General features: G+C 32.9%; 2 long non-coding RNA genes across 2 annotated transcripts in view; one reads left to right on the top strand and one right to left on the bottom strand.

The window, feature by feature from the left end:
* Positions 1-14,299, top strand: part of LOC126741680 (uncharacterized) — a 126,993-nt gene that overhangs the window by 100,549 nt on the left and 12,145 nt on the right. Inside the window, exon 2 of the long non-coding RNA XR_007662281.1 lies at positions 1,503-1,699. This is a non-coding gene — a long non-coding RNA (uncharacterized LOC126741680). The remainder of the gene's footprint in view (positions 1-1,502; positions 1,700-14,299) is intronic.
* LOC126741685 (uncharacterized) lies at positions 7,807-8,416 on the bottom strand. The gene is made up of 2 exons (XR_007662285.1): positions 8,185-8,416; positions 7,807-8,089 (listed from the first exon to the last, which is right to left on the bottom strand). It is a non-coding gene; the product is annotated as an uncharacterized LOC126741685 (long non-coding RNA).

Here is a 14,299-nt window from a genome sequence, read left to right as displayed (position 1 = left end):
TACTTAGAAAAGAAAACCAAAATTGGACTATGTAACGCACTCATTCTGTCACACTTTAACTTCACGGATAGTGTTTATGGTCCTTTTCTGGATACAACACAGGCTCGGAGAGTGCAAAGGTTCAAAACTCATGCATACAGTTTATATGTGGCATAAGACGTGGACAACATGTATCACATAAGCTTAAAGAACTTAGCTGGTTGTCAATGTTTAATAGGCGTGTACTGCACTCGGTTGTTTAATAATATCATTAAATTTCAGTCTCCTATCTATCTCAGTAGGAAAATTGTTTACAGTACTGATGTTCATAATATAAATATACGTAGAAACCACATCCTTACGATCCCCAAGCACAATAAGGAACTTTTTAAAAGAGGATTATCTTATAACATAGCCTCAACCGTAAATAAATTTCATGTTACTCATTTTAACACATCTTTATCCTGTTTCAAAAGAACGATCAGACAGCAACTTCTCAGTGAATGAGTTTTTATGGGTGTTTGTATGCATTTCAGAGAAAATAAGATATATACATACAATTTTTTCTGACCAGAGCTTAATAGTTTTACCATGTACCTACTATCTCCGTACCGCTTAACATAATGGACCAAGTCATCTACCTTTTCATTAATGTATTGGGTTTTATTAGGCTTAGGTTAGGTAACTAAATGTAAGTACGGCTTAGAATTTTTCTACGGCTTTAACAGCCTCTCCTTTTGGAGAGAAGCTGACTATAAAGGCCATTTGATTCATTTATATATTTGTTTTCTATTTGCAAATATGTTATAATTAATTGGAACAATAAAATGGATTATTATTATTATTATTATTATTATATATGGTTCATGCATTATGGTCCTTCACCGTAATTTACTTTAAATGTTCGGAATTATTTGCATCAACAATATCCAAATAGATGGATTGGCAGAGAAAATTATGCTTTTGTAAACTGGCCATCACGTTCACCGGACTTGACTCCATTAGTTTATTTTTGTGGGGTCTTTAAAAATGATGGTGTACTGGAGCAATTAATACAGAAGAAAAGAAAGAAAGAAAGAAAGAAAGAAAATGTGCTATATTACGTAAGAATAATCTTGTGTACAAGCATCCTACAAGCTAAAAAAACAAAACACAAATACAATTTCAAAAATTGACAAAACAATGAACAAATTTAAACACAAGAAGACAAAACTTTTTGAACATACTTAAATTAAAGATAACTAAATAAAACAATCAATTACTAAATAAAGGTAAACTTGTTGACAAAACTAGAGAAGAAAAAAGGAAAAAAGAAAAGAAAACTTTCCAACGTGTCCAAGGTTAAAGCCTTTCATTAAAAAAGTCATCCAGGTTATAATATGCCTTAGCCAATAAAAGCGACTTTAATTCTCTTTTAAATTTCTTAATTCTCTTTTAAAACATCCGATATATGTCTAACACACAGAGGAACATTGTAAATTTTGTAATGATTGTAAATTTTTTTACTTATTTAAATTAATGAGTTTTTGGTAAGGGAAGACGTAGGAATAGGTAGGGGAACATCATTTACACGACGAGTCAAATGGCCAGTGTCAGAGGGTAGTTTGGGAATTTTGTGAATAAGAGCAGCTGTTTCTAAGATAAAGAGTGAAAAAAGAGTTAGGATTTTTTCAGAAATGAAAAGGGGTTTGCAAGAATCTCTTAACTTAGCAGAACACAGGTATCTAACTGCTTTTTTTTGAATAACAAAGATAATGTTAAGTAGCCCCTTATTGGTTAAACCCCAAAAAGGCAAGCCATACCGAATATGAGATTCAATAAGTGAAAAGTACACTGAACGTGCAACCACCCCTCCCAGCTCTTGTTTTGCCATTCTTACTGCGAAACATCCAGAAGATAATTTCCCAGCTAAATGTAAAATATAATCTTCAAACCGAAGGCGACCATCAATGGTAATTCCTAGGAACTTGCAGCACTCTTTATTCTGCAAGAGGGAATTTTCGTCAAACATCAGACCCTGAACATCGCACTTAAACCCCATAATAGACGTCTTTCTTACATTAAACACGAGCCTGTTGGAAGCACACCACCCTGATAAAATCTGAAGGTCTTCAAGGATACAAGTCTTAATATAGTCAGAATGTTTATGGCTCCATAGTATGGTGGTATCATCAGCAAACTGAACCACCTTGCCCTGCAGTTTCAATGAACTCAAGTCATCCACATACAGTAAAAATAACAGTGGTCCCAACACTGAACCCTGGGGAACGCCGCATTTCAGGGATCTAGAAGCAGACAAACGCCCAGACACTGAAACCTTCTGAGTACGATTTGATAGATAGGACTCAAGCCATCGCAACGCTACGCCTCTAAACCATATTTATCGAGCTTAGATAACAGTATTCCATGATCCACAGAGTCAAATGCTTTGGATAGATTACAAAACACTGCCGCCGATGACTCTCCAGAATTCAAGGACACATAGACGCTCTCCAAAAAGCTAAAAACGGCATCATGAGTCCCTTTACCGGCTTGAAATCCAAACTGATTTGCAGACAAAATGCCATTATGATGTAAAAAGGACAAAATTCTGCTTTTTGCAAGTTTTTCAACTATCTTGGAGAGGGTAGACAAAATAAAAATGGGACGGAAATTACAAGGCTGATCCAAATCTCCACCCTTATGAAGAGGGATAACCACTGCCTCTTTTAAACATGAAGGAAAAATGCCATTATGTAAAGAATTGTTTATGGCAGAAACTAAAGCATTTAAGGCTGAATCAGGCAAAAAGAGTAACAACCTCGAAGATATCCCATCAGCTCCAGATGATTTATGGTTTTTTAGGCGTTTGATTTCATTTTTTACTTCGGTAAGTTCGACAGGATGAAAGAAAAATGAATGCTCAACCGACACTTGTTGAAGATAGTGTAAGGGATCAATGTTACTACGAATGCCTTTGAGCAAGATATTAGGTATATCACAATAATAGTCGTTTAAAATGTCAGGTCTTAACTCCGGTTCCGATACTTTTCTATGGCAATGTCTAAAATCATTAATAATCGACCAACACTCTCTTTGCCTATTTGATGACATATTTAAGCGATCCCTATAAGAATTAGATTTTGCTGCTTTAATTGTCTTTCTGTACAGACTACGGTATTTCTGATGATATACAAGGATATTTTCATTTGTGGTATATTTGCACAATTTAGTCAAAAAACGGAAGTTTTTAGCAGAAATTCTAAGGCCTCTTGTAACCCATGGTTTTCGTTTCTTAGTTTTAAGCCTCATTTTAGGAAAGCACTGATTGATCTTATCACACAGAACTTGAAAAAATAAAGTAATTGGGTCAGAAGCCGTTTCAAGTGCATTCCAATTTACCGAAGCTGTAGCAGCAGAAAAAGCATTGAAATTTCTCCTGCTGAAAATTCTTCTTCCCATATAATGAGATGAAGATGATACAGTATTATATGGCATTTTAGCAAGAATAGCTTCATGGTCGGAAATACCAGATGGGAGTACTGTGCATAAAACGTCATCAAAATTTGTACAGAAATAGTCAATTGTAGTTGCAGATGAAGAAGTTATTCGTGTGGGAGAAAGAACGTGCATTTTCAAGTCGTAAGAATTTAAAATACTTAAAAGAGAAGTACGTGGCAAGGTTTCATCAGTGTAGTTGATATTAAAGTCACTAGCCAATATAACCTTAGAGTGTAGGGACAACTGGGATAAAATAGAATCAAGTTTGTCCAGAAAAATAGCAATATCTCCTGTAGGTGGCCTATAAACACAAAGAATATATAAATTAAAACGCTTACAAAAAGAAAGAGAGAATTCAAAAACATTCTCTAACAGAAGATTATCATACTTATCAATACTACAAAAAATCGTTTCAATTGTTTGCCTAGCCAAGATCATGGTTCCTCCATGTATAGATTGTTGACGACAAAAATTTGATATAGAAGATAATCAGATATTAAAAAACATTCACTAGGCCTCAACCAGTGCTTAGTCAGAAGTACAATATCAGGAAAATTACACGTGTCCAGCAAAAGATGAAGCTCATCCATCTTGTTTCTTAGGGATTATATATTAAGAATAAAGATACTTAAGTTTTTCGAAGAGCTAATTTTAATTTTACTAGTAGAATATGAACATGAATGAGATTCAACTTTCGTGGACAAGTCTATAAAAAAGAAGAATCCAATTCACGATCAGTAACTGAAAGTTATGGGCAAGGATTCAAAACGCAGCCAACATACTCAAGAATGATGAGGAGTTGATGCAAAGTAAACTTTGAAATTGTTAAAAGTTTATAATAATTAAAAATACTTTAAATAAATTGGTTTTCAATGAATTGAAAAAATCTTCCTGCAAACCACGTTAAAAGTAACAACATAAAAAATTTCATTCCAATTCTTTATTATTCCGATGCTGCATCAAAGACTAAAATGCGAAATATCTTGGTAACAGTTAATTTAGCGGGTTCTAATATGAGTACCTTTTTTACTCAAAAGCGTTAGGAAAACTATTTCCTTTACAAAAAAAATATAAAAACACACTTGCAAAAAAGTAATGGCCATTTTACACCATCAAAAGTGCATTATGCATGCACAGTAAAAAGATGCCCATTTTCAAGTTTCTCATACCAAAAAACTCATGGGTACCAATGTTCAAAGTAATATGTCGCAAACTGTCAATAATTCAATACAAAAGATTTTTACTTTTTAAAATTTAACAGCCTTTAACTAAGAAATGAAGCAACTTTGGTCTAAGGTAAATTGCTTTAAATCGGCTTATTTTGACATAAGGAATGTATCCTAGGGTTTTGTACAGACCTTTTAAAGACCTCCTGTATAGTTTTTTCAGAAATTTTGGATCATGGTTTCTCCAGCAATAATTGGGCGAGCGGTTAGTTGTGATCACAGTCTCAATTATTGTCAGTTGTCATTAAATTTTTATAATCATGGCTATTATTATTTATCTATTTATATATACTATTTATCGTCTGGGAGTTAAATGAATAATTATAAATTATTGTTACGTAATGTACGTTATTCCTTAGCTAACTATCTGGAAGGTTATTCGATTTTGCAGCCACTTCATCCTGGGTCAGTAACATCGTCATATAGGTTGTCGAGTGGAAAAAGTATAAACCCCTTTGAAGGCGCAATTGTCTTGTCAGGACGCTCTGATTCCTCTAACAGTACATGTAACTTTACCGATGTTCTATATGTAGATTAAAAAAAAAATTATAGTTATATGCAATAGCATATAACTACCATCCTTTGAAGAAAAAAGATCATATTTTGCGAAATGGTTTAAACATTATAACCTGTATTTGTAGTTCTTTACGGCATGCGTTAACTGCATATGTATATAAGCTTATCAACAATTTTAAAATTTAAAAACAAAAGGATAAAGCTCCATTGTTCAGTGGTGGACTAGAAAAAAACTACCAGTAAATTACTAAAAAATACCTTATCACAAGTCGCACTTCGTCGTCTGAATGATGTGTCTTTAATGAAATGACTTATGAGGCGATATTAATTAAAAATCCGATTAACTTAGCTCGGGAGATCTATTATAGATTCGCCTCTTGAAAAGACGTTAGAAATATCCGAGTTAAAAAATATTTTCATTTCTTAAAACAAAACTTTTCACGGAAATTAATAAATAGAATATAAATATTAATGAAGTAAAAATTCTTGGTATATTTATAAAACTTTTGTTAAAAGTAAAAATTTTTACTTTTTGATCAAATGATAGCTCTTATTATTTAAAGTTAACTTTATAGATACGTTGGATTATCTTTAATAAAATATGGCATTTGGCTTTACTGTTACAAGATAACTAAGTAGCTCCTATGATTTTTTAAACGTCCGGACGATTCCAGAAATAAAATAAAATATCGTTGACGGCAATTATATAATACCCCCTAAATACGTAGATTGGCGCTACAAGTTAAAGAAAAGCCGAGCATGTATTCATTCTTGCACCTAAGCAACACTGTAGCTTACTCTGAAGCTGAACCCATCTGTAAATAAAATGTGTCGTCTATTTCATACCCTTAACTTCTCGTTCTTTATGTTTTCGTAGTTAACTATGTTGGGAAGTTTTACGATATTTGGCTTTAATCTAGCATTGATATAGAGATCCACAAAGTTGCATACTGTACTTGCTGTATTTTAAACTGCTTATCTTACTAAATTAAGATCTTTATATGCTCTTCTTACTCTTACTCTCACAGAATAAAGACGTCAGATTTTCGATATCTTCTTGTAAACCGAGATACTACTAAATAAGTAATAAATAATACAATAATAAATCAGTTTATCTACAATAATGAAAAAAAAATATTGCAAAATAATTAATTTTAATTTACCAGTAAATAAACAATAATCACAGATGTAGTAGTACACTATATAGTACATGATAACTTATTATACCTATACATAATAATAAAAATATTAAAACGTAGATAGAAATAAAGAATAGTAATAACAATTTGTTCCTGGACTTGCGTAGCTACAGATAATTTAGATTTTGACGAGTTCAGTACTAAATGTCTTTTTTTAGGATTTGGCTCATATCTGTATATTATGTCTGGTTCAGTCGTTTTTTTTGTAATAATTTAATTTCCGAGATCTGCAATTTCTTAGTTTCGTTATCCTATGCATTATTTATTAAATTATTAAATCTTTCTCTGCCCATCTGATGTATTCAATCTCTAACATTTTTAAATTTTTATTATTTAATTTATCTCTAATATTTTGGGAAGATTTGTGAAATGTAATGCTTACTGTATCGCTGACCAATAGTTTTTCTACTTCGGGGTACTAATTCATTCTGATTCTAAGCTCGAGTTGCATAGGAATGAACTACATTTTTAACAGAGATGTCTCCTTTATTTTTAGATGTTCCTTTATGTAGGTTCATTTGCAATTTCTGCACATATAATTGCCGCAATTCAAATATGCCAGTATTAGCAAAAAGTTGATTGGAAGGAAACAGTTTATTTTTATCATATATAATTTGTATTTTCCATTTTTGGACAACTTTAAGAGAACGCATATAAAAGTTTTTTATTCCACCCCATCCGCTAAGTCCATAGATTAAGCGTGATTGTACTAAAGCCAAATAAAAGTTGTATCCAAAATAATGTTTTCAAGTGTTCTAAATCCAAAAATTCTTAAAGTCGTTTAAATTTAAATAATAGACTTCTTATTTTATTTGTCACTTCAGATACGTGTATATCCCATTTTAAGTGTCTGTCTATTGTTACGCCTAAATATTTCATTACTTCTGCTTCTGGTACTAAAATGTCTGTGTTTATCTTGGTCCCATATTTGGCAAATTGTTTGCACAAAATGTAAATGTTAAATATTTTGTTTTAGATATATTTAAATACAGTTTGTTTATTTGAAGCCAATTCACAATGTTTGTAAAATCTTTTTCAGCTTTAACTTTTACAAATTGCTATGAATCACCAGAGTAAAAAATGGCATTATCATTTGCGTAGCTTATTATTTGTCCCAAAGTATTCATTTTAAGTAAGTCGTTGACATACAGAATAAACAATAAAGGTCCAAGTACAGTGCCTTGAGGTAATTCGAAACTTTTTTTTTTTAGCAGAATAAAGTTTCCAGTTAACCATCCAGTTAATCAAAAGCTTTCCCCATTTAACTCACTTCTCCACCGTCTTTTTAATATCCCTCTTTCTCAAAAACATTTTAAAAAGTAACTATACCCTATACAATATAATTACGAATAAATACGAACTACAATATAATTTTTCAAATTATTCTGAATAATGGTTATCCTGACAAGATTAAAAAGTCTCTTTATTTTCAACATCTTTACAAATATTTAAATAAGCTACATATATATACAAAACCGATGGCGTGTACAGAAGCATATCATATTTTGAAAACATATCCCATCAGGTTGCCAAGAGTTTGTCGAGGGACTCCGATGAGCGGCTGCGTGTTTGTTTCAGAACTTCGAATAATTTGTCTAAATCTCTAGTCAACACCAAAGATAAAATCTCCGTCACACACAGATCTGGTATTTACAGACTAAAATGTTCTCATCCTGACTGCAATGTGTGCTACATCGGACAAAGCGGAAGGAGAATCGAGACGAGAGTCAAAGAACATAATAAACTCATTGAAAAGAATAGAAACCGATTTATAGAACCAATACCTCTTCTCCTTTCGCCAATAATATTATTGAGACCGGACATGGGTTCGAGCCTGGGGCGGATACCGAGGTGCTCCATGTTTGTCAGAAGGGGTTAAGGTTGGATCTTTTGGAAATCTTGGAAATAAATAAAGCCATCAAATCACCGGTTTACACTTATAATAATGAGCAAACTCAATTTGAGAGCAACACTTTCTTTAATTCCTTGGGTTCTAACAGTAACACTGACATTTGATTTGATCTGACTTATTAACACACATTTATTTGTTTATTTGTTCACACCCTATAAGGAAGGTGGGGCAAGTGCAGAAGTTGACCCTAAAAACCTATTACTTTTGAAAGATGTGCTGCCATCTATTATTTGATATCTTTAATACTTGTGACGTCACTCTTAAACAACAGCGAGCTGATTTATTCTGTTTCACTAATGTTATAGGTGTGCGAGTGTCACATGTGTTTTGCAACTTCTCGAGCAAGGTCACGGGCGAAAATTAATCCATTTATATTTACCGAATCCGTTAATATTATAATATTATTTCTGGTAAGTAAGTATGTTAGGTACAATAGTTTATATTCAACATAATATTTTTTTAAATAATTACTTTTTTGACAGTTTTTTTTGATATACCGCTCTTGCCCCAAGCATTTTTAAAATCGGGGCTAGTGCGGATAAAAATGTGGAGTAAGAGCGACATATAGTGACGCACTTGCCCTAAGTTTCACATACCTTTCTTTTCAATTTTAGTTCCACCATGGTGAGAAATTACATTCGGAAAAGTAACAGAGGCAAAAGATATACGAAAGAGAGTTTAAAAATTGCATTGTCGGCAATAAAATCAGGCCAAATAACTTTATGTCGAGCTACCAAAGTGTACAAAATTCCAAGAAGTACTCTTCATGATCATCTTAAAGGGCAGAAGAGGACAAAAAAGTTCCAGCTATGGAAGAACTCAAGACATTCCTCAACATGAAGAAGAAAAACTTGCAAATGGTCTTCGCACCATGGAAAAATGGGGTTTTGGCCTATCTAGGAAAGAAGTGTTGCAGCTTGTAGCAGATTTCGTCAAAAAAATAACATTAAAACACAGTTTAAAGATGGTAAACTAGGAGACCACTGGTTTCTTAATTTCAAGCGTAGGCATAACCTCTCTATTAAAAAACCCCAGAGTGTTGAATTTGCCAGAAAAAAAAATCTTGACCCATTCCTAATCTACGACTATTTTGATTTACTTGAAAAAACAATAAATGAGCTTGGTTTGCAAGAGCGCCCATCACAGATTTGGAACTTGGATGAAAGCAGTTTTTGTACAGATCCTTCAAAAACAAAAATTGTCGGACAGAGGGGAGCTCCATCGACAAGAACCATTAGTGGGCCTGAAAAACAAAATACAACTGTTCTAATGTGCTGCAGCGCAAGTGGTGAAAAAGCGCCTCCACTTATTATCTTTAAAGGTAAACATGTTTGGGAGCAGTGGACTGCTCCACGGGGTACGGAGTTTTTAGATACTACTTACGCTGCTACTCCTAAAGGGTGGATGAGACAACTGTATTTAAAAACTATTTGAAAAAACTGTTTTCTAAAGGTTATTGGTCCAGAACGACCAGTATTTATGACGGACACGCTAGTCATGTTGGACCAGATGTCATAAATATAGCTATTGAAAACGAAAGTTTAAGTATCGTAATATGGATACTTAAACTTCCACCTCACACCAGTCACCTACTCCAGCCCTTAGATTTGTGTGTATTTAAATCACTTAAGACCCGTTGGGATACTAAACTTGTTGAATGGCAGAGAAAAAATGTGGGGGCTGCTGTAACGAAAAGTATGTTTTCGAAGATGATAGGGGAAATATGGGAAGAAACCAGGCCCGAAATATTAGTGACTGGTTTTACTAAAGCGGGAATAGTTCCGGTAAATAGGAATGTTATTCAGCAAGATTCATTTGATTCAATAGTTTTCCAGCGTTGGCAAAAAACCCGTAACGTGGTTAGATTTGATCATTCTGACTTAACTATGCCTAGCACATCAGCAAAAAATCATGAAAATTCAATCACCGATGAAAAAAAGGCAACTTTAAGCTCGTCAAATATACCAACATCTCAAGAAACACACAAAATCCCGGATGTTTCATTTGAAGAGTTGTTATTGAGGTCAACCAAACGTAAACATAACCTCGATTCGAAGAAAAGAAAACGTGTATGCTTAGGGGCAGAAGTAATAACAAGAGTCGATGTTGACAACATTTTAAGTTCAAAAACACAAAAAAAAAGCAAACCAGAAAATAAAACTAAAAAAAATAATAAAAGAAAAACTGATAATAGTTCTTGGCACAGTGATTCAAGCGAAAATAGAATTGTTGAATTTCATGAGCTAAGCAAAACTGATTTGGATGAGTTTGATAAAACGAATCTACTGACGAACTTACATGCAAAAATAGAATTGTTGAATTTGACGAGCTAAGCAATAAAGATTTGGATGAGCTTGATAAAAACGAACCTCCTGATAAACTTGCATATACCAAAATACAAATTGGGGATTTTGTGTTAGTAAATTTTCCTGGAAAAAAGAAAATTTTCAAATATGTTTGTTTGGTAAAACAACTGATTAACGATGACGAGGCAGAAGTAACAGGCTTAAAAGGACTTACAAATAAGTGTAATTTTATTTTGAAGCCCAACGATGTCTGCACCATACTACTGTCGGACATAGAAAAAAAACTACCTGTTCCAAAAATAACAATGACGGCCGATTACGAAAAGTATATTTTTGAGATAGCTCCTGAAGTATTTGAAGCATAGCATAAGTATTTTTGTTGATTATTTAATTATTTTTGTTAAACAATAATACGATTCATTAATTTTACTCATGTTTTTTACATTAAATAAATAATTTTTCACTAAAAATATTTGAAATTGTTTTGACCCTTCTAAAAAAATTTCGTAACATTTTCTAAAAAATATTTAGGTAAAGTTAAGCATATGGAAAAAAAATTACATATGTGTAGGATTTCTGCACTAGCCCCGTATAAAACACTTAATATTATTAGCAAAATTAAAGGCATATTCTGCTCTTGCCCCAGATCAGTGGGGCAAGTGCGTAACATGTACTTGTAAAAAAATATGTACATACAAATTTGGTAGATATTGTATTTTTGTTATATAAATAGTACCAATTGATTGGTTAATAATTACAATTATACGACAAAAATTAAATATCATCTTAATTTAAATGAGGCAATTTTCGTAGTAAAATAAAACTTAACTATAAAATTTTTCGTTCGCAGTTGCCCCAACTTACCTTAACACTACAGTCTGATGGTTCTCTCTTACTCGCTCCCAGTACTCAGTAGAAATCTGCTAATCTCATATTGTTCAATTTTGTTATAATTTTAACTGTTCACTAGATGTCGTACAATGTACCATTCAAGTATTGTTGGTTATTGTTTAGTTTGTGTATGTGTTAAGTAACTCAGTAAGTATTTTACAATTTCATAATTTTATCTGTATTTTTTATGTCACCTGTCAAGAAAAAAAAGGTTTGTATATGTTTTTGAACTGTTTGTAATATATTTTAGAGTCTGATGATGGCAAGAAAACTTGCCGAAATGCATCACTTCTGAAATTAGAGGATTAGCATTTTATTTGTGGAGAAAAGACTTTCCTTACTAACTTTTCAAGATTAATGTTTCTTTAAATTTTTGCATCAACAAGTAATCCAATCTAATATTTATGATGATTTCCTAATCTTTCCTATAAAGAATCCCTTTTTATTGATTAAACCGACGTTAGCAAACCGTTGTTTAAATACATAATAACATGGTGAAGGTAATACAAATTATACTAGGGTTAGTTAAAAATCATTTAAAAAAATGTGTTGGTATAAGAAAGTGCTGACTATTTTATTTTGACTGGTTTATAATTCCTAGTAGTACCCTGTATTGTTACTCAAGCTTTCGCTTATTGGTTGTACTCTACCTTAGAACACACTATGAAGTAAGGTCAAACGAAATTCGAAAAAAGTTTAGATTTCTAAAATTTACAAATGTTTAGTTAAACTTAATAGTGTGGGTCTATCATATATAACAAAACTCCACTAACACACACTTTAACACACATTTTTTGCTTCTGAGCTTGCTGTAGAATGACGTTGCTGAAATCTGTAATAAGCTGTTCCTTGCACCTTTGATAATCCTTCTTTCAGACTTTTTGTTCCTTAGGTAATATGGTATGTTGATCTACATGCCTATAAATTCTGTTAGTAATACATGACGTTAGTTTCTTATACATTGTTGATAAACAGAATATTGACCTGTATTGAGAGAAATCTTGTGTTTGGTTGCTTATCCAGTGAATGATATTGGTTAAATGTAGTGCCAAAGCCTCATATAGAGAAGTGAACTTTTTTAACCAGAAACTTGGAATTTTGTGTCCTTTATAAACTTTGTTACTTCTGGAGTCATTATGTCTGCAAATGTCATTTGGAGAACGACCACGTTATCTTGCTGAGATCTTATATCGTTTGCATTATTATGTTTCTTTTGCTCTGACCACAATCATGGTCCGCATAGCTTGATCGATGTTGGCATCCATTTCTGTTTAGTAAAATACGTTTGTTTTTGATTGTTCCTAAATAAACGGTTTTGTTGTTTTCATTTTATTCAGGTGATCTTAATACTCTAATTAATGTTGTTAGTATTCTCGATGAGTAGTGTAAGTGCTGTTTTAATATTTTTCTTATTTAAGCTTTAAGGCGCTTAGAGAGGTGTTTATTCCTGTGGTGCTTGTAAAGTCTTCAACGTTCCTTTTTAATATCATCAATTACATTTTCAAGACGATGTTGTTTGTGGATTTTCGATTTTTATGGTTGGTGTTTAGTTTCAATGGGAATATTACTTACTTTATGTGACATCCTAGTATAGCTACGACTGCACGATACATCAGCAAATGCGGTTTCTCTGGAGTGTTATACTATAGAATGTATTCTTGAAGCAGACCAGTAATTGTTAGCAACAACTAATTGGTCTCCTTGTTAGTTCTCAGCTTATGTAACCTCAGTGTCTGTGTGGGGTCAGTGCCGTCGAATTCTGCCAATACCTTATAGTATTCGTCTATAGTCCTTGTATTTATACTGACTTGAGCATTGTTGGCATCTTAATCGGATTTACTGACTGGATCAGAAGGTCCACCTGCCACTTGGCCATTTTTATTTCCATCAAATAAAACTTCTATCACGTTCACGCTTTCGTTGGCATAAATAAAATAATTTCCTTGTAACTCAATAAGAACCTCTTCACGTATTAACTAGTACTAAGAATCTTCTAAGGACTGATGCAGGGAGTAGATTGTTTTAAAGAATCTATCAACGCTGGTTAGCTATACGTCGTTCTGTTAGTAAACATTGAGGTCATATCTTTATTTATTATAGATCTTTATCTTTTTATCTTTATTTAATATAGATTCCATACCAGACGGTAATCGCACTCCCCCCTGGAGAAGGGGGTCATTCATTAATCCAAGATATCTTAAATATCAAAAGGATGAAGCTGTGATGGAATCCTTTCCATGTTATCCCACCCTGTTTTTTACATTTATTAACAAATAAGACTTAGACTTAAATTACATCATATGTTTCTTAAACCAGTTGACGTTATCTGCGTCTCCAGTTAATTCGCGATGTGGATATTAAGGTCGACTTCTGCATTAGCTTATAGATGCTTTCCTTAAGGTTGAGCAGTTTTATGTTTTCGATTAGGCTCTTTGGTGTCATTATATTTAATTTTCCGGCGATCTTTTAATGCAGTATCTTTGCAACTAGATCATTTCGTTCTTTATATTTCGTTGGTGCAAAAGTTTGATATCCACCGGTGACATACTGAATAGACTCCACTGTCTCACATCCATACCTAGCGGAGACCAGGGACAATTGAAACAGGGGACGGTTGAAACAGTCGCCCTCACAACGTTTGACTAATTCCACATTTCTGTTCGACAGTGTGAAAGTAGCAGTTGAGCAAAGTGAGTGTGTTTGCGCTCGGCTCTCTTATTTTATGTCAACAAAGTAATTTTTACGTTTCATCTAAAAAGTGTGGAAACAAGAGATTTAAGTGTAAGTACA

Source organism: Anthonomus grandis, chromosome 10 (genome assembly GCF_022605725.1).
Source record: "Anthonomus grandis grandis chromosome 10, icAntGran1.3, whole genome shotgun sequence".
NCBI classification, from domain to species: domain Eukaryota; kingdom Metazoa; phylum Arthropoda; class Insecta; order Coleoptera; family Curculionidae; genus Anthonomus; species Anthonomus grandis.
The sequence above is the reverse complement of the archived record's forward strand: the minus strand, read 5'-3'. Positions and strand labels throughout refer to the sequence as shown.